This window comes from Euprymna scolopes, chromosome 19, assembly GCF_053919585.1.
Source record: "Euprymna scolopes isolate OS-2025 chromosome 19, ASM5391958v1, whole genome shotgun sequence".
NCBI lineage: Eukaryota > Metazoa > Mollusca > Cephalopoda > Sepiida > Sepiolidae > Euprymna > Euprymna scolopes.
Genome location: NC_136500.1, coordinates 123,718,484 through 123,738,339, shown reverse-complemented (window position 1 = coordinate 123,738,339; position 19,856 = coordinate 123,718,484). Strand labels below are relative to the sequence as shown.

The window sequence follows — 19,856 nt, the reverse complement described above, 5'->3', positions numbered from 1 at the left end:
GGCGTTATTTTTCAGCGCGGTCTGGTGGGTGGAGCATGGAGCAATGGTGGCAGTACTCTAGCAGTACTCTTATTTTTATTATTTACACATTTATTTATTTTATTTATTTTTCTTCGTCGCAGTGAAACTCACATCTAGTTTTATATTTTCATATATTTAATTTAAAAAAATATAACTTGGATACACAAAATAGAAATTTACACACAACAATCCTTAATCATTGACAAAAATAATCTACACTTGATAGAAAAACAATTTCGGCACGTTTAACTAACGAACGGATATTTTTTACACGAGGAACAAAATAATGATTACACCGTTTTACGATGACTTCGTTATTCTTTAGCAGTTGATTTCCTTTTTTAATAGTTTAACCTTTAAATCGTGTTTTTCATCTTTTAATTTTGATTCTTTTACATTTTCATATATTTTATTTCTAAATGAATTGGACACACAAAACAAAAGTTGTATCAATTTATTAAAGAAAATAAAACACATTTTCTGTGTTGAACACAAAAGAAAAAAAATCATCCCGATATTTTTTTTTTTTTTTACTTCATGGAATAAAAGGTAAGTTTCTTTTTATTTTATTTCTTTATTTCTTTTACACTTTTCAAATATTCCATTAAATAACTTTTAAAATAATCATAATCATAAAAAAAGGTTTACTTTTATTGCAATCCAATAAAAAGAATGTGGGTTTGTGTTACTATACACATAGATTCGAAAAAAAAAAAAAATGGTAAATATATATATATATATATATATATATATATATATATATATATATATATATGTATATATAACAAATAAATTTGTGATATATATATATATATATATATATATATATAACAAATAAATTTGTTATATATATATATAACAAATAAATTTGTTATATATATATATATATATATATATATAACAAATAAATTTGTTATATATATATAACAAATAAATTTGTTATATATATATATAACAAATAAATTTGTTATATATATAACAAATAAATTTGTTATATATATATATATAACAAATAAATTTGTTATATATATATAACAAATAAATTTGTTATATATATATATAACAAATAAATTTGTTATATATATATATATAACAAATAAATTTGTTATATATATATATAACAAATAAATTTGTTATATATATATATAACAAATAAATTTGTTATATATATATAACAAATAAATTTTATATATATATATAACAAATAAATTTGTTATATATATATATATATATATATATTTTGATCACGTTTTCGAATCTATGTGTAAAGTAACACAATCCCAAAAGTATTGAATATATCATGCTTTATAACAAAAGTGATTGAGAAAAGTTTAAATCTTCAATTAAAAAAAAAATAAAAATATATTTTTTGTCAAAAATGTGTTTATTTTAGAAAAACTTGTGATTTCTGAGAAAAAAATGTTTACCCTAAACACAATAATTTATTTAGAACTGAGCTTAAAACTGCGTTTTCGTTATTGTTTTAACATTTTTGAAAAAAAAAATGTTTTACACATACCTATTATCATACATTTATATTTACAAAACACCCTTCCCTCTTCATATTAAGAATGGATTTCTAAATTATTATTTATATGCGTGAGTAAACTCGAATATATGTCAAACTATATCAGAGTTACATATATTGAGTGAGTTTCTAACAGTATTTTGTATAAGTTTTTTGTTTGAACTCATTTTCCCAAACTTACCGTGTTCAAAAGCGAGCATGTCGCCATTTGTGTTTTTCAAATATACGGATAAACATTTCATGATTTTCGAACCGATTGCACGTTTTAAAATGATTAAAGCCACTAAAACTTTTCGGTAATCTCCAAAAATACCGTTAGGGCTTACAACATGGCCGCCAGAAGAGTCACGTGATCCGGTTGATCCAAAACATGAATCGTGCAAATGGAAAACGCAGCCTTGAAGGCAAACTTTGACAAATAATCACAATTTGTTTGTATTTAATTTTTTGTTGATATAATGTTGTTATAAAAATAGGCAAACTTTGAGAAACAATCTTAGGTTGTTTTTAGTTAAAACAGTGTTTATAAAAAGTATTTTATTCAGAACAAACAAGTGGTCGACTAGGTGTATCAGAATTTTAGGCGGAATTTTTGACACCCCCAACAAAAAACTGCGAGTAAAATATATAAAACTCGTAATTTCTGTTTTTAAAGTGGGTTGTCAATTTTCTTTATGAAATATACTTCCAAAATAAACTATTACAGTCGTTTAAAACATAATAGAAGTATTATTTTTTATTTTTTAAAAACACTGTTTACAAAATGTCTACGCACGTTCGTTTAAATATAAACTGTTTTTTTTTACATCATATTTTTATAACATTACATCTTAAAAAAAAATGAACACCTTGTTTTAAATACCATTTTTATGAAAAACTCTGAATAAAATATTTTTATAAACACTGTTTTAAAAAACAAACAAACTGTGATTGTTTCTCAACAAATAATTAAATAACCGTTCTAAATAAATTATTTATTATTATGATATTGAAAAACTGTTTTTGTACTTAATTATTATGCTTGTTTGTCAAAGTTTGCTTTAAATTTGCGTTTTCCGGTTTCATAATACGGCGATTCATGTTTTGGATCAACCGGATCACGTGACTCTTCTGGCGGCCATGTTGTAAGCCCTAACGGTATTTTTGGAGATTACCAACTTTTCCAGATTGGTAGAAGAGTTACTTAATCTTACCTTTGATAACATCTATTTGTTATATGCATTTTTGATCACGTTTTCGAATCTATGTATAAATGCTGAAAAAAAAAATCATATAACTGAAGTTAGGTTGCGAAAAAAATACAATCTTCTTCGCGACCTTCTTCTCAGGTCTTGTAACCACAGTAACATAAAAAAAGGAATTAAGTAATTTATTTTCGAAATTTTACAAAAGTAAAAAATAGAAAAATTTGGCACGAGGCCGAACATGGGGGAGGGGAAAGGACGGTCTTTGTTGTCTAATGCTAACTAATCTTACCTTTGATAACATTTATTTGCTATATATATTTTTGATCACGTTTTCGAATCTATGTGTAAAGTAACACAATCCCAAAAGTATTGAATATATCATGCTTTATAACAAAAGTGATTGAGAAAAGTTTAAATCTTCAATTAAAAAAAAAACTAAAAATATATATTTTGTCAAAAATGTGTTTATTTAAGAAAAACTTGTGATTTCTGAGAAAAAAAATGTTTACCCTAAACACAATAATTTATTTAGAACTGAGCTTAAAACTGCGTTTTCGTTATTGTTTTAACATTTTTGAAAAAAAAAAGTTTTACACTTACCTATTATCATACATTTATATTTACAATAAACACAATAATTTATTTAGAACTGAGCTTAAAACTGCGTTTTCGTTATTGTTTTAACATTTTTGAAAAAAAAAAAGTTTTACACTTACCTATTATCATACATTTATATTTACAATAAACACAATAATTTAATTCATGTACTAATTGTGTCGCTAGAGAATTTCATCTGATTTTGATGTTTTATTCAATATTTTAAATTTTATTATGGGGATCATTTTTATAAAGTTTACATGAAATGTACACCTATTTATTGATCATCACCAATTAGCAGAACAAGAACATTAGTAAATCTTTACTATCTAACCCAGCGTAGTTTACCCCTTAGAAAATTTCAGAATCTACTATTACGTTTAACAGACTAAAAACAAATCTGCAAAGAAGTAGTAAAAAATATAATAAATATTTAAAATATTAGAGAGAAGAATAAATATTAAATCAAGAGGGATCACTTCCTATATAAATTTAATGTAAAATGAGCACCCATTTCATGATCAGTTAGAGGCCAACAAGATATGTAATCGTTCTGTTTCCAATTTTTGTGGCAGGACTAAGTGGTGAAGGGTCATATTCGTATGTGCTTTCTCACGTTTTGGGGGTGGGTCAAAACCTACATGTTAACTTTTCTGTACTTTTATCTAACAAAAGATGCTGTCAAAATATTGGTGGATATTAAAAAACTATTTGCGCTGTTATTCAAACATTATTTTCAAGTTAAATTCAAGTTTTCCGATACCTTTTTTAATAAATGCTTAAGTGACCATACAGAATAGTTACAAAACACCCTTCCCTCTTCATATTAAGAATGGATTTCTAAATTATTATTTATACGTGTGAGTAAATTATTGCATAAGTACCCAAAACGTTTTTTTCTACCAGTGTTTGTTTTTTAATTTTTAAGCAATTATTAGGACTTCCCAGGTGACCGTCTCAATTTTACTATTTCAGTCTTGTTCTAATGTGTATTCGACAGGATTACTTTTATCAAAGTTTATAACCTAATTAATAAATTATTTAAAAAATATAGTATATAAACTAATTATAATTAATTAATAATTTAAAAATTATAGTATATAAACTAATAATTAATAATAAAAATTTAGTATAAAAACTAATTATAATTAATTATTAATTTAAAAAATTATAATAATTTCAAAATGATAGTATATAAACTAATTATAATTCATAACAAAAATTATAGTATATAAACTAATTATAATTAATTATTTTAAAAAAATTTAGTCTATAACCTAATTATAATTAATTAATAATTTAAAAATTAAACGATATAAACTAATTATAATTTATAATAAAATATATAGTATATAAGCTAATTATAATTCATTAATTTAAAAAAATTATAGTCTATTAACTAATTATAATTAATTAATAATTAAAAAAATAAGAAAATTCTGAGTAGGTAGAAGCGTTATTATTTGTAATATATTTATTTTTAGGCCACTTTTCGTTTTTTTTCTGACCTGAAATGTTGAAATTATAGTTTTTCTTTTAAACTGTCGTGTCAAAAATAAGAATGTTCTCCCCCAATGAAAGAAATACCGGCTTTTTATATGTTCCAATTCAATCAAGTTTTAATTTGCATATGTCACCTTTTCCTTTCCTATTAGTCTATTTTACAGATTCAAGTGTTGGTGACTATTTCAATACACACAGGCAACTTTAAAAAAACCCTTAAAACTCATTTAATTTAAAATTTAATTCCAACATTTGGAATTAAATACGTTAGTATTATGTGTATTCGGTAAAGTAAGATGTCTCCACTCTCCAAGTTTTCCACTACCAAATAAATTTGTCCAGAAAGAGAACCAACTTTCAATAAAATGTATGAAAAGGAAAATTAAATGAAGAAAAAATATTTGTTCAACGTTCTGCTTTCCAACGACTAAATTCAACTGAAACTTCCCACCATCTTCTCTCTCCCTCCCTCTCTCTCTCTCTCTCTCTCTCTCTCAATATATATATATATATATATATATATATATTTTTATATATATATATTTTTATATATATATATATATCTTCAAAGAAACCATAGATTTGAATGATAGGATATATATATATATATATATATATATATATATATATATATATATATATATATATATTCAAAGACACAATAGATTTGAATAATAGGATATATATATATATATATATCTTCAAAGAAACAATAGATTTGAATAATAGGATATATATATATATATATATATATATATCTTCAAAGAAACCATAGATTTGAGTAATAGGATCTTCAAACCATAGATTTGAATAATAGGATATATATATATATATATATATCTTCAAACTGACCATAGATTTGAATAATAGGATATATATATATATATATATATATATATATATATATATATATTTATTTATATATATATATATATATATATATATATATATATATCTTCAAACCTTAGATTTTAATATGATTGATAAATTAAATATATAAGAGGAAAACCAAAAAACTAGATAAATGAATAAGAAAGTAAAACGTAAAGTATTTTACACTAACTTTTCCAACCAAATTCGTGAATTTCTTGCCACCAAATTAGCCATTTTTGTATAAGATGTTGTCAATATTGCTATAATTTTACATGTTTGCATGAGAAAGGCAGAAACAGTTGTATGCAGTACAAACATTTTTGGTGAATCTATAGAAAGTTTCTATTATAACTCATACATATATATATATATATATATATATATATATATATATATATATATATATATATATATATATATATATATAAATGTAATTCTTGGTTTGTTACAAGTGAATAAAAACATATTTCTACGTTACCAATTTATTTGAAATTTTCAGACAACCCATCTTTAGAGTCGAGGGGTGTTTTTATGTTATTAAAATAAATTTACCTCGCGAATTATTAAAATATTAAATAAAATAAATATATTTTTTTAACCGTTAGTGCGAATCTGCTTTGTTGATAAAACTGAACTTCCGGTTCGATTCATTTCACAGCCACGAATTGACGGAAAAGAAGTAGATTTCATTTTCTGTTTACTCGATAAGTAAACAAAAAACAAAAAAAAACATAATTCATTTGTTTGTCTTCCAAATTTTTTAATTTACACATTTTTTCTTTATTATATAAGGCCAAAAAAAAAGTTTGTCGCTTGCTTTTTGAGTTTTTTTTTTGTTTTTCGATATAAGATTGGTTGGTAAAAGTACAGTTTTTTTTTTAATGTAAAGAGTGGTCCGCGCTATTTTTTAACTCGTATTTCCAGGTTTAATTAAAGTTTTATTATATGTTTTTTATTCAATTGTAAGGTTAAAATACACCCTCCCCATGTTAAGAATGGCTTTTAAAATATTAACGTTATAATTACAACACGGGTCACTCTCTGCATGAGTACTGTACTTTTACCTAACAATTTAATAAACAAAACATGGTACTTATGCAGAGAAAGTACCATAATAATATAATAATAGAATAATAACGTTATTTAGAAAGCCATTCTTAACATGGGGAGGACGTTTTGTTACTATTCTATACTTTCACCTAACAATTTAATAAACAAAAGATGGTACTTATGCAGAGAAGGTACCGTGCTGAAATAACGCTATTAAGAAAGCCATTCTTAACATGGGAAAGGGAGAGTGTTCTGTAACTATTTTATATTTTCACCTAACAATTTAATAAACAAAAGATAGTACTTATGCAGAGAAGGTACCGTGCTGAAATAATACCGTTATTGAGAAAGCTATTCTTAACATGGGGAGGGAGTTTTGCATCTATTCTATACTTTCACCTAACAATTTAATAAACAAAAATAGATAGTACGTATGCATAGAAAATACCGTGCTGAAATAATATTATTTAGAAAGACATTCTTAACATGGGGATGGTATTTTGTAACTATTCTGTCCTTTCACCTAACAATTTAAAAACAAAACATGGTACTTATACAGAGAAGCTACCCCGCTGAAATAATGATGTTATTATTTAGAAAGCCATTCTTAATATGGGGATAGGGGTGTTTTGTAACTATTCTGGACTTTAACCTTACAATTTAATAAACAAAAGTTAAACTTAAGCGGACAAGGAACAGTACTGAATCATTAACATTATTTAGAAAGCCATTCTTAACATGGGGAGGGAGGATGCTTTCTAACTATTCTGTACTTTCGGTGCTGATGCAGAGAGTTATCTGCGCTATTTTTTAAATTGCATTTCCACATTTAATTAAAGTTTTATGATATGTTTTTTATTCGATTGTAAGGTTAAAGTACAGAATAGGTACAAACTCCCCTCCCCATGTTAAGAATGGCTTTTAAAATAATAACGTTATTATTTCAAAAATTCTGCATGAATACCGATTAACGTTTTGTTCTTTGCTTTTTTTACCGTATTTTTTTGTTTTTTTTTCAAGAAAACCTTTTTTAACAAAGATTGAAAGTGCACGTTTTTTCTTTTTTTTTACAGAAGTTGTTTTTATATAAGAAAATATGAATGCTTATAAAGAAATTGGGTACTCGTGCACTTATTGATCTGTGCTGAAATAATGACGTTATTATTTAAAAAGCCATTCTTAACATTGGGAGAAGAGGGTGTTTTGTACCTATTCTGTACTTTAACCTTACAATTAAATGAAAAAAGAAACGGTAAATTTTTAGATTAGGTCCACCTCCACAATTTTCTTGTAAATGACGACTTTTGTAGGTTTTCGACTATGCTGAATACGGAAATCGCATTGAAATTTTGCAGAAATAAGTAGTTATCAAGATATTAAAAATTTGTATAATGCATTGTAATCTCTGGCAGCCGTCTTTTTTACACGCTCGCGCGCGTCATAAACAAATCTATGCGCGTAACAAAGATGGCCGCCAAAGAATACAATGCATAAAACAACTATCTATATCTCGATAACTACTTATTTCTGCAAAATTTCAATGCGTTTCTGTATTCAGCATAGTCGGAAAGCTTTAAAAGTCGTCATTTAAAAGAAAATTGTGGAGGTGGACCTAATCTAAAAAAAAATACCAAAAAAACATAAAACTTTAATTAAGCTTGGAAATACGATTTAAAAAAATAGTGCGGATCAGTAAGTGCATTAGCACCCATTAATCGACTCACGTGACCTTATTTACAAATATTATCAAAGGCAAGATATGTTACTTTATTACCGAAATGAATTATTTTTTTTGTTTTTTTAATTCAAAATTTTTATTCGGCTCAAAAAACACAGCGTTTACAGTTATATTTGAAAATTACAAATGGCGGCAGACTGTCTTAACACATTAGGTTTGGGAAAATGAGTTAAAACTAAAAAAACTATACAAAATACTGTTAAAAACCACTGAATATATGTCTGCCTATGTCACAGTAACATATATTGAGTGAGTTCCTGACAGTATTTTGTATAGTTTTTTTAGTTTTAACTCATTTTCTCAAAGTTAATGTGTTCAACAGTCTACTCCAATCTGTATTTTTCAAATATACAGATAAACCCTACATTTTACACTAATTAAAAACACTAAAATCTTATCCAGTTAGGTAGAAAAGTAACTTAGCTTGCCTTTGATAACATTTATTTGTTATATTTATTTTTCAACAACTTTTTCGTTTCTGTGTTTAGTAATACAAACCCGTTTTATTTACTATAACATTTAGTCGGCTCGAAGAACAGTGTTTATCAGTATATTTGAAAAATACAAACGGTGATAGACACTGTTGATGATGTTAAGTTTGAGAAAATGGTTTAAAACTAAAAACCTATAAAAATACTATCAGAAACCCACCGAATATGTCAGCCTATGTCACAATAACATATAATCAGTAGGTGTCTGACATTGTTTTGTATAGTTTTTAACTGATTTTCCCAAACTTAACGTATTCAATAGAGTCCGCGACCATTCGTCTTTTTCAAATACATAGATAAACACTGCGTTTTTCAGCCGATTAAACATTTTACATAAAAACACTAAAAAATTATCCAGTTAGATAGAAACGTAATTTACCTTACCTTTGCTTTCACTTATTCGTTTTTGAATAACTATATATATATATATATATATATATATATATATATATATATATATATATATATATTAAAGTTCATGAGCCCTAAAAAGAACTTCCATCACCACAAGACCATTTTTATAGACAAATGCCTGAGGGAGTATCTATACACAGATGATGTTACAGAGTCTTAGCTTTGTACGACAGCTAAGTCTCTCTCTCAGTTCAAAATGTTGAGATCCAGCAACAAGCAAGAGCAAGATAGTCAGCAACAAGTTAAACTGCAGACCAGCTTAATGCGGGTACTGTTCTCCCACTTTATGGTTTTTTAAATCAGAGATTTGCTTCTCCTAGAAAATTTCTATAGAAAAATGTAACTCTATAAAAATAAGGTAACTACATACATTGGGCATACAACGATAATTTTCGGCCCTGTTGGTGAGGCATTAGAATACGCCAACTGCCCCCTGCAGAGGGTAAAAGTCCCTCAATGGGGGTCCTGGATATGACCTTAAACTATATCCAGTGGTGAGGCCCCAGCTTGTGGGCTTTGGGGAGTGTGGAGCCACCCTTTAATTACCATTGCTCCCAGGTCCACTCTGACCCAGAGTGGTAGTACTTGTTAGGGTTCCAACTATGGGTTAAATAGAAACCGACGTGAAAACAACAAATATATTCTATTAAAAAAATGTTTTCTTCAAAATCTTTGGATTCGGCATTAAATAACCCGAAAAGGGTTCATATGCCGTAAAACAAAAACAACCAACCAACCAACAACGACAATTTTGTCCTAGTGAATCCTCATGCATTTAAACGATACTAGCGCTATATATCAACATTTAATAAAAGAACACAACTGCCCCCCCCAATTTTAGAAAAATCCTCGTCGGCAACACAAAAATTATATAAACCTACCATAAATAATATTGCATTTGAGAAAATCAGCAATATGTTAAAATGTCTTGCAAACGTATAATGGACAGACTTTGCCAACAGTGCCCACAAAGTTGCTGATTTTAATACTCTAATTTAAATTGATTCTCACCAACTTAATATATTTTAACTCACCATCACCTAACGTGGTTTAATGTATATTTTACTTTTCTCTTTTCAATTTCCATTTTCGCTCCTTCTCACTTTTACTTTGGGGATTAGTGGATGAATCGAAAGCACTTGTGTCAATGACACATTATTCATTTGAAAATGGAAAAAATAAAAAAGAATTCTGTCCTGTCTCCATCTTGCTTATCGATCCTGCCTCTGCTGGGTGCCAAACAATCGCTTGACAGTCTTACCCAGTTGCCCGTTTGAAACTAAAAAAACTAGATAACATTATAAAGTTTGTCTAAACTTGTTACATGATATATGTACATAACCGAGAATCGTTTCTTGGCCTTTTAATGATGTATCTTTGTTTATTCAAACCAAACATTTCAATTCGATATTATTAAACATTTCTAAACATTTTATTGTTTTACATATTTTTTTGCTTATTTCTACATTAAATTCAAGTCATATTTCAAAAAAAAAATTCTGCTATGAAAACAACTTTTTTTTTCTATAAAATTGTCACCAATTCAAATGTTAGTCAACTCTCTCCCCAGGACATCCGACATTACCCGGGTCAAAATATTAGACAATATTTTATTTTACTAATGTGTCTCACATGACTTTAGATTTAATAACCTTTGAGGTTTTGAGTTCAATCTAATAATATTGACAACAATAATGAGTTCAATCTAATAATATTGACAACAATAATGAGTTCAATCTAATAATATTGACAACAATAATGAGTTCAATCCAATAATATTGACAACAATAATGAGTTCAATCTAATAATATTGACAACAATAATGAGTTCAATCCAATAATATTGACAACAACAATGAATTCAATCTAATAATATTGACAACAATAATGAGTTCAATCTAATAATATTGACAACAATAATGAGTTCAATCTAATAATATTGACAACAATAATGAGTTCAATCCAATAATATTGACAACAATAATGAGTTCAATCCAATAATATTGACAACAACAATGAATTCAATCTAATAATATTGACAACAATAATGAGTTCAATCTAATAATATTGACAACAACAATGAGTTCAATCTAATAATATTGACAACAATAATGAGTTCAATCTTATAATATTGACAACAACAATGAGTTCAATCTAATAATATTGACAACAATAATGAATTCAATCTAATAATATTGACAACAATAATGAGTTCAATCTAATAATATTGACAACAATAATGAGTTCAATCTAATAATATTGACAACAATAATGAGTTCAATCTAATAATATTGACAACAATAATGAGTTCAATCTAATAATATTGACAACAACAATGAGTTCAATCTAATAATATTGACAACAACAATGAGTTCAATCTAATAATATTGACAACAATAATGAGTTCAATCTAATAATATTGACAACAATAATGAGTTCAATCTAATAATATTGACAACAATAATGAGTTCAATCCAATAATATTGACAACAATAATGAGTTCAATCCAATAATATTGACAACAATAATGAGTTCAATCTAATAATATTGACAACAACAATGAGTTCAATCCAATAATATTGACAACAATAATGAGTTCAATCTAATAATATTGACAACAATAATGAGTTCAATCTAATAATATTGACAACAATAATGAGTTCAATCTAATAATATTGACAACAACAATGAGTTCAATCCAATAATATTGACAACAATAATGAGTTCAATCTAATAATATTGACAACAATAATGAGTTCAATCTAATAATATTGACAACAATAATGAGTTCAATCTAATAATATTGACAACAATAATGAGTTCAATCTAATAATATTGACAACAACAATGAGTTCAATCTAATAATATTGACAACAATAATGAGTTCAATCCAATAATATTGACAACAATAATGAGTTCAATCTAATAATATTGACAACAATAATGAGTTCAATCTAATAATATTGACAACAATAATGAGTTCAATCTAATAATATTGACAACAACAATGAGTTCAATCTAATAATATTGACAACAACAATGAGTTCAATCTAATAATATTGACAACAATAATGAGTTCAATCTAATAATATTGACAACAACAATGAGTTCAATCTAATAATATTGACAACAACAATGAGTTCAATCTAATAATATTGACAACAATAATGAGTTCAATCTAATAATATTGACAACAACAATGAGTTCAATCTAATAATATTGACAACAACAATGAGTTCAATCTAATAATATTGACAACAACAATGAGTTCAATCTAATAATATTGACAACAATAATGAGTTCAATCTAATAATATTGACAACAACAATGAGTTCAATCTAATAATATTGACAACAACAATGAGTTCAATCCAATAATATTGACAACAATAATGAGTTTAATCTAATAATATTAACAACAATAATGAGTTCAATCTAATAATATTGACAACAATAATGAGTTCAATCTAATAATATTGACAACAATAAACAAAATACTAATTGTAGAATGCAAAAAAATAAAAATATTAAATTGTATTTATATTTTACAGATGTTCCTGCTTAAATCTATTTAATGAATTTAGTGGATCATCATTTTCTGTTAATATCTTATAAAGAAGAAACAATTGTGAACAAAGAGTGAAAACATCATACATCTTGAAGGTCGGATGAAATTTTATGTCCAAATAACTCAAAAAGTATTCAAAGCTCGAATCGAAAATTGCAGAAACATATGTGGCTTTTAAAAAGACAATATTTTATAAAGTACAGAAAACATTTCTCTGAAAAAGACAATATTTTATTAAGTACAGAAAACATAGCTCTGAAAAAGACAATATTATATAAGGTACAGTAAACATGGCTGTGAAAAAGACAATATTGTATAAAGTACAGAAAACATTGCTCTGAAAAAGACAATATTATGTAAAGTACAGTAAACATGGCTGTGAAAAAGACAATATTTTATTAAGTACAGAAAATATGCTCTGAAAAAGACAATGTTTTATAAAGTACAAAAAATATGGCCCTGGAAAAGAAAATATATAAAGTACAGAAAACATGGCTCTGAAAAAGACAATATTTTATAAAGTACAGAAAATATGGCTTTTAAAAGACAATATTTTATAGAGTACTGAAAAGATGGCTTTTACAAAAGTCAATATTTTATCAAGTACAAAAAGCCAGATGAGTAAGAAATATACACAAGATAAAATGTATATTCTTGCGAAGTAGCTGGTGTTTCTTTATAGATGAAATGCAATTTGCTTCAACATTTTTTAATTAAGATTTTAAAAGTGAGAGGACGTAGCCTATAATTATAACAGCGTAGATAACATAGTTTCAACATCAATTGGAATGAAAAATGCGGATACAGAGTTGTGGAAAGACACATTATTTTGAATTATTGTTCTGAAAAATCACATGGAGAAAGATAAGAAGGGATACTGGAGAAAAGCCACATTCCTGTAATATATGAAAATATTCTTCTAAAAACAGATTTTAATTTTTAAAATATGAGGAAAAGTATTCTTATGAAATGTGTGAATATACTTTTTTTGTTAAATAATGTTTAGTGAAATCTAACATTTGAGAAAAGCCAGAGTCTTGTAAAGTGTCTAGATATTCATCAGGAAAATAAAACTGTCTAAAGTCTCTCTGTACAGGGGTTTGCCAGAACAACCTGGCATGAGGATAGTGTTCATTAGAAGTAAACCTGACCAAATATTCAAAATCACATATTATTCACTGCCCAAATAAGATCTCACTATGGCTAACTTACATTAGCTTTTATGAAGAATCGTAGCCGTTCTCCAAGTGATGTTACCTCAAGTAACTCTTTGAAGACTAATACTCCACCAGACTAGATAAATTCTTGTCCTGGAATCTCGTAAAACCAAGAGACCAAAAATGAAAGATTTATTACAACATATGAAAATTGTTAAGGAAAATGAAGAGGAAAAATTATGTTCTTTTTCTTTATTAACTTAATGTTTGAAAGATAAAGAACTTTAATGGAACATTCGAATATCTATGTATCTCATATAGATTCAATTGTAAGGCCCAGGTAGTCTACACCTTGATCTCTGAGAAATTCGACTGAAATGAAATAAAAACAAAACGGAAAAGCCAGATTCTTGCGATGTGTATGGATATTCATCTAAAATAAAACTGAGACATGGAAACAAAGACTATCGAAAAGCCACATTCTTGTGAATTGTGTGGATATTCTTGTTCAGAAAAATCAAACTTAGTAACACATATGAGACCTTACACTGGGGAAAAGCCACATTTTTCTGAAGTGTGTGAATATACTTGCACTCACAAATCAGATTCAGTGAAACACATAAGTCACACTGGGAAAAAGCCACATTATTGTAAAGTATGTCAATATTCTTGTTCTTTAAAATCACATTTAGTGAGACATATGAAAATTCACACTGGGGAAAAGCCACATTCTTGTGAAGTGTGTGGATATTCATTTTCAGCTAAATCAAAGTTAGTGAGACATATTAGAACTCACACTGGGGAAAAGCCACATTCTTGTGAGGTGTGTGGATATTCTTTTTCTGAAAAATCAAGTTTAGTGACACATATGAGAGTTCACACTGGGGAAAAGCCACATACTTGTGAAGTGTGTGGATATTCTTTTTCCCATAAAACAAGCTTTGTTAGGCATATAAAAACTCACACTGGAGGAATGTCACATTCTTGTAAAGTGTGTGGATATTCTTCTTTGGATAAATCAAACTTCGTAAGACATATGAGAACTCACACTGGGGACAGGACACATTTTTGTGAAGTGTGTGAATATTCTTGCACTCAAAAATCGGATTTAGTGAAACACAAAAGAACTCACACTGGGGAAAAACCACATTCTTGTGAAATGTGTGGTTATACCTGTTCTAACAAATCATCGTTAGTGGCACATATAAGAACTCACACTGGGGAAAAGCCACATTCTTGTGAAATATGTGGATATTCGTGTCTGCAGAAGTCACATTTAGTGACACATATGAGAACTCACACTGGGGAAAAGCCACATTCTTGTATAGTGTGTGGGTATTCTTTTTCTGTTAAATCAAGTTTAGACACACACATGAAAACTCACACTGGGGAAAAACCACATTCTTGTGAAGTGTGTGGATATTCTTGTTCTCGCAAATCCCACTTAGTGATACATATAAGAACTCACACGGGTGAAAAGCCATATTCTTGTAAAGTGTGTGGATATTCTTGTACTGTTAAATCAAGTTTAGTGACACACATGAAAACCCACACTGAGAGAACTTGAATGCCTACTAGATACTGTCCTCGAGTGTCTAAGGTCTCTCTGTACAGGGGTTTGCCAGAACAATCTGGCATGGGGATACTTTTTCCAAAGAAGTAAACCCTGACCAAATATTCAAAATCACATAGTATTCGCTGCCCAAATAAAATCTCCTCAATATGGCTAACCCACATTAGCTTTTCAGAGGAACGATGCACCTTCTCCAGATGATGTTACCTCAAGTAATAGCGCAAAGCTGGATACTCCAGCAGACTAAATAAATTCTTGTCCTGGAATCTAGTAAGACCAAGAGACCGAAATAAAAGATATACTACAACGTATAAAAATGGTTAATTGGGGAGAGTAAAATTATGTTCTCAATTTCTTTACTAACTCAGTGTTTGAGAGATAAAGAACTTAAATGGAACATTCGAATATCTATGTATCTCATATAGAGTTTAAGTGTTAGACCCAGCTTGTGGGCCCCTTGACTTCTGAGAACGTCGACTGAAGCAAAATAAAACAAAAAAAGAGAACTTGAATGCCTACTAGTCAATGTCCTCGAGTGTCTAAGGTCTCTCTTTACAGGAGTTTGTCAGAACAATTTGGCATGAGGATACTTTTTCCATAGAAGTAAACCCTGACCAAATATTAAAAATCACATAGTATTCACAGCCCAAATAAGATCTCCTCACTACGGCTGACTCACATTAGCTTTTACGAGAAATGGTGAACCTTCTCCAAGTGATGTAATCTCAAGTAACAGCACAAAGCTGGATACTCCACCAGACTAGATAAATTCTTGTCCTGGAATCCAGTAAGACCAAGAGACCAAAATGAAAGATATACAACAACGTATAAAAATGGTTAATTGGGGAGATGAAAATTATGTTCTCAATTTCTTTACTAACTCAGTGTTTGAGAAATAAAGAACTTAAATGGAACATTCGAATATCTATGTATCTCATATAGAGTTCAAGTGTTAGTCCCAGGTTGTGGGTCCCTTGATTTCTGAGAACTTCAACTGAAGTAAAATAAAACAAAAAAGGGAGCAACTTATTTAATAAAAAGAATCTTAATATTGTAGCATTACAAGTGTATTCTGTATTTTTGTGGAGATCGGCAATATTACACACCTAATGTGCTTTAACAAGTCATATCTTTTTTATTTATGGGTCAATTTTAAAAAAAAAATACATTGGTGGAAAGAGAATAGGATAAGCATTCCAATGATGTGAATTAATTTTGCTTTTATGCGTTCAATGTTTTTATGCTCCAAGTTAAAAATGAAAAAAAAAAGAACGTAAAAATGATGACAACAAAAAGAGAAATTGTTTTTTCAATGTTTATATTTTAAACGTTGCATTTGAATACACATGCGCAGTGTCAAATTTGATTGTATATGGCTGAAATTTTACAGGTTATATAAGCATAGAAGTCAATCTCTACTAGACTTGGATTTATATTTTTATGGCCACAGGAAGTTACGACCGAGCAAAGTTGACAAAGAATATTTCAAAATTGATGAGATAAATCGGCACATATCCATTTTCATATAAATAAAAGTTTCAGAATTATTTTCATGTATAATATGTAAATATTTGATAATTATTAATTCTGTGGAAATTTCTTTAAAATGTTATCTTTCATAGAAATTCAAATCCGCTTAACAGGGAAAATGACTAGCTATGTACTAATGTGCTGACCAGCGTCAGTCAACGCAATAACGAGGTTTGTTTGTATTCTCTTAAAAATAAACTTTTCTGCTTTCAAAACGAAAGCAGAAAAATCAATTTCATTTTTTATTCTGAGTTTGTCAATTTAAAAAAAAACTATTCTTTAAGTTTTTCAAATTTGATTTCCAAACAGTACTATGTTGTTGTTTTTAACGCTTTTAATACAATGTTTAAAAAACTATTTTTTTGTTTTTAATGTTTTTAGTACAAGGTTATAAAACATTAAAATGTACATGCGTTTCTAGTATCATGCTATTTATAACTTCTTGCTTCTACTTAAAGTAAAACTGTGTTTTTAGTAGTCCAAAAAAAAAATATATATATAACAAATAAAAGGTACTTGTGTACGTATGCGACCATGCTGAAATAATAACATTATTATTTAGAAACCCATTCAAATCATGGGGAAGGAAAGGTGTTTTTTTTTAACTATTCTGTACTTTCACCTTACAAATAAAAAGATATTGTGAAACTTGAATTTATTTTTAACTCATTTCAAGACCATTTTTTCGAATCTGTAAAACAAATCCGTTTTTTTAACTGAGGATATCTAAATAATAATAATAATAATACTATATAAGTCATCCTAAATATAGATATGCAGGTTATCGGAAACGAATGAAAGACCTATGGGACCTATCCAGTGACTTCCATACGACAGAACAAAGAATTGCGGACCAAGCAAGACTAATACTCCAGAAAAGTTGGCTCTCTAAACTAGAACTAACAGAAATTCAGCGAAAAATAAATGATGAAACTGAACAAAAAGCAGCCCCCAATGGAACCGCATATAGAGCAACCCCACAAGTAAAAACGACCAACAAAAAACAAAGTCCACAAATGTGGAAACCGAGAACAATGAAACAGAACTAACAGAGAATGAAGCGAATGAAGTAAATAAAATAATACAGCTGATGAACGAGGAAAAAGCAAAGCTCCCATCGTTAATGAACCAGAAGCAGAAGAAACTAAAAACAGAAAGAGAGAAAGTTAACAAGCTCTTCCCACATATCCCAACAAATACAATCACAGACTTAAACAACCTAATTTACGCGGGTGCCAAAATGGTAAGTATGAATCTCAAATCAGAAAAAAAAAACCGAGGACAAGCGGACCAACAAAACCTGGATGGGAAATAAGACTAGAAACCCAAATACACAAACATAAAAAAGAAGCCAAAAAGATCAACAGGAATAAAACAATGTGGAGAAAACGGAACACTGGAAATGTAACTGACAGGGAGAAGCTAAACAAGAAATATGAAGAACAGGACCAAAAAATAAAAGCAAAAGAAGCGAGATTGAGACGATATAGATATAAATCTGAACAATGCAAACAAAACAGAACATTTAAAACTAATGAAAGCCAAATGTGAACGGAGGAAACACAAAAACAGATGAAACAAAACTCTACTGGAGTAAAATATGGGAAGAGCGACGAGATCACAATAGAAATGCCGAATGGCTGAAAGACATAAAAGAAGAGTTAGAACAAATAGAAGAAGGAACAGTGAATGAAATCAACAAGGAAACCTTAAAGAAAACCATAGGAAAAATGGCAAACTGGAGAGCACCAGGGCACGACGGGATACATGCATACTGGTTCAAAAAATTCACAACCTTACATGAAAGGCTAGCCCAAAACATGAGAAGATGTATACAGGAAGCAAGTGTACCAGACTGGATGACAAAAGGCAGGACCACACTGCTACAGAAGGACACGGAGAAAGGAACCGTCCCTAGCAACTATAGGCCAATCACGTGCTTACCAACTGTGTGGAAGATACTGACAGCACAACTGAGGGAACAAATCTACCAATCCCTGAATAACCATGGACTCATCCCCGAGGAGTAGAAAGGATGCCAAAAAGGAAAAAGAGGAACACATGACCTGTTATATATAGATCAAAAGATCCTAAAGGAGGTAAAAAGGAGGAGAAAGAATTTAGCCATGGCATGGATCGACTACAAAAACGCGTACGACAGGATCCCCCAAACATGGATAATAGAATGCCTAAAAATGTATAAAATACCAAGCGGGATCACCAATGTAATAGAAAATGCAATGAAAACATGGAGACTGGAATTGACAGCCGATAACAGAAATTAACATACAAAGAGGAATGTTTCAAGGAGACTCACTATCACCACTACTGTTCATCATAGCCATGATGCCCTTGAACAGTATTCTGAGAAAGTGCCAAGCCGGATACAAGTTCTCCAATACACAGGAAAAAATGAACCACCTGATGTACATGGACGATCTGCAACTATTTGTAAGGATCGAAAAGGAGCTAGAGACACTAATCAACACTACCAGAATCTTCAGTCAAGATATCCAAATGGAATTTGGAATGGAGAAGTGCGCACAACTAGTTATAAGAAAGGGAAAACTGGAAACGACAGAAGGCATGGAACTACCCAACCAAACAGAAATGAGGGCACTAGGGGAA

At 28.7% G+C, this 19,856-nt stretch overlaps 1 long non-coding RNA gene across 1 annotated transcript; it reads left to right on the top strand.

Annotated features, from left to right (window-relative positions):
• Nucleotides 1-336: 336 nt before the first annotated feature.
• Nucleotides 337-17,466, top strand: LOC145239951 (uncharacterized). The gene is made up of 2 exons (XR_013862435.1): nucleotides 337-570; nucleotides 12,952-17,466. It is a non-coding gene; the product is annotated as an uncharacterized LOC145239951 (long non-coding RNA).
• Nucleotides 17,467-19,856: the final 2,390 nt, after the last annotated feature.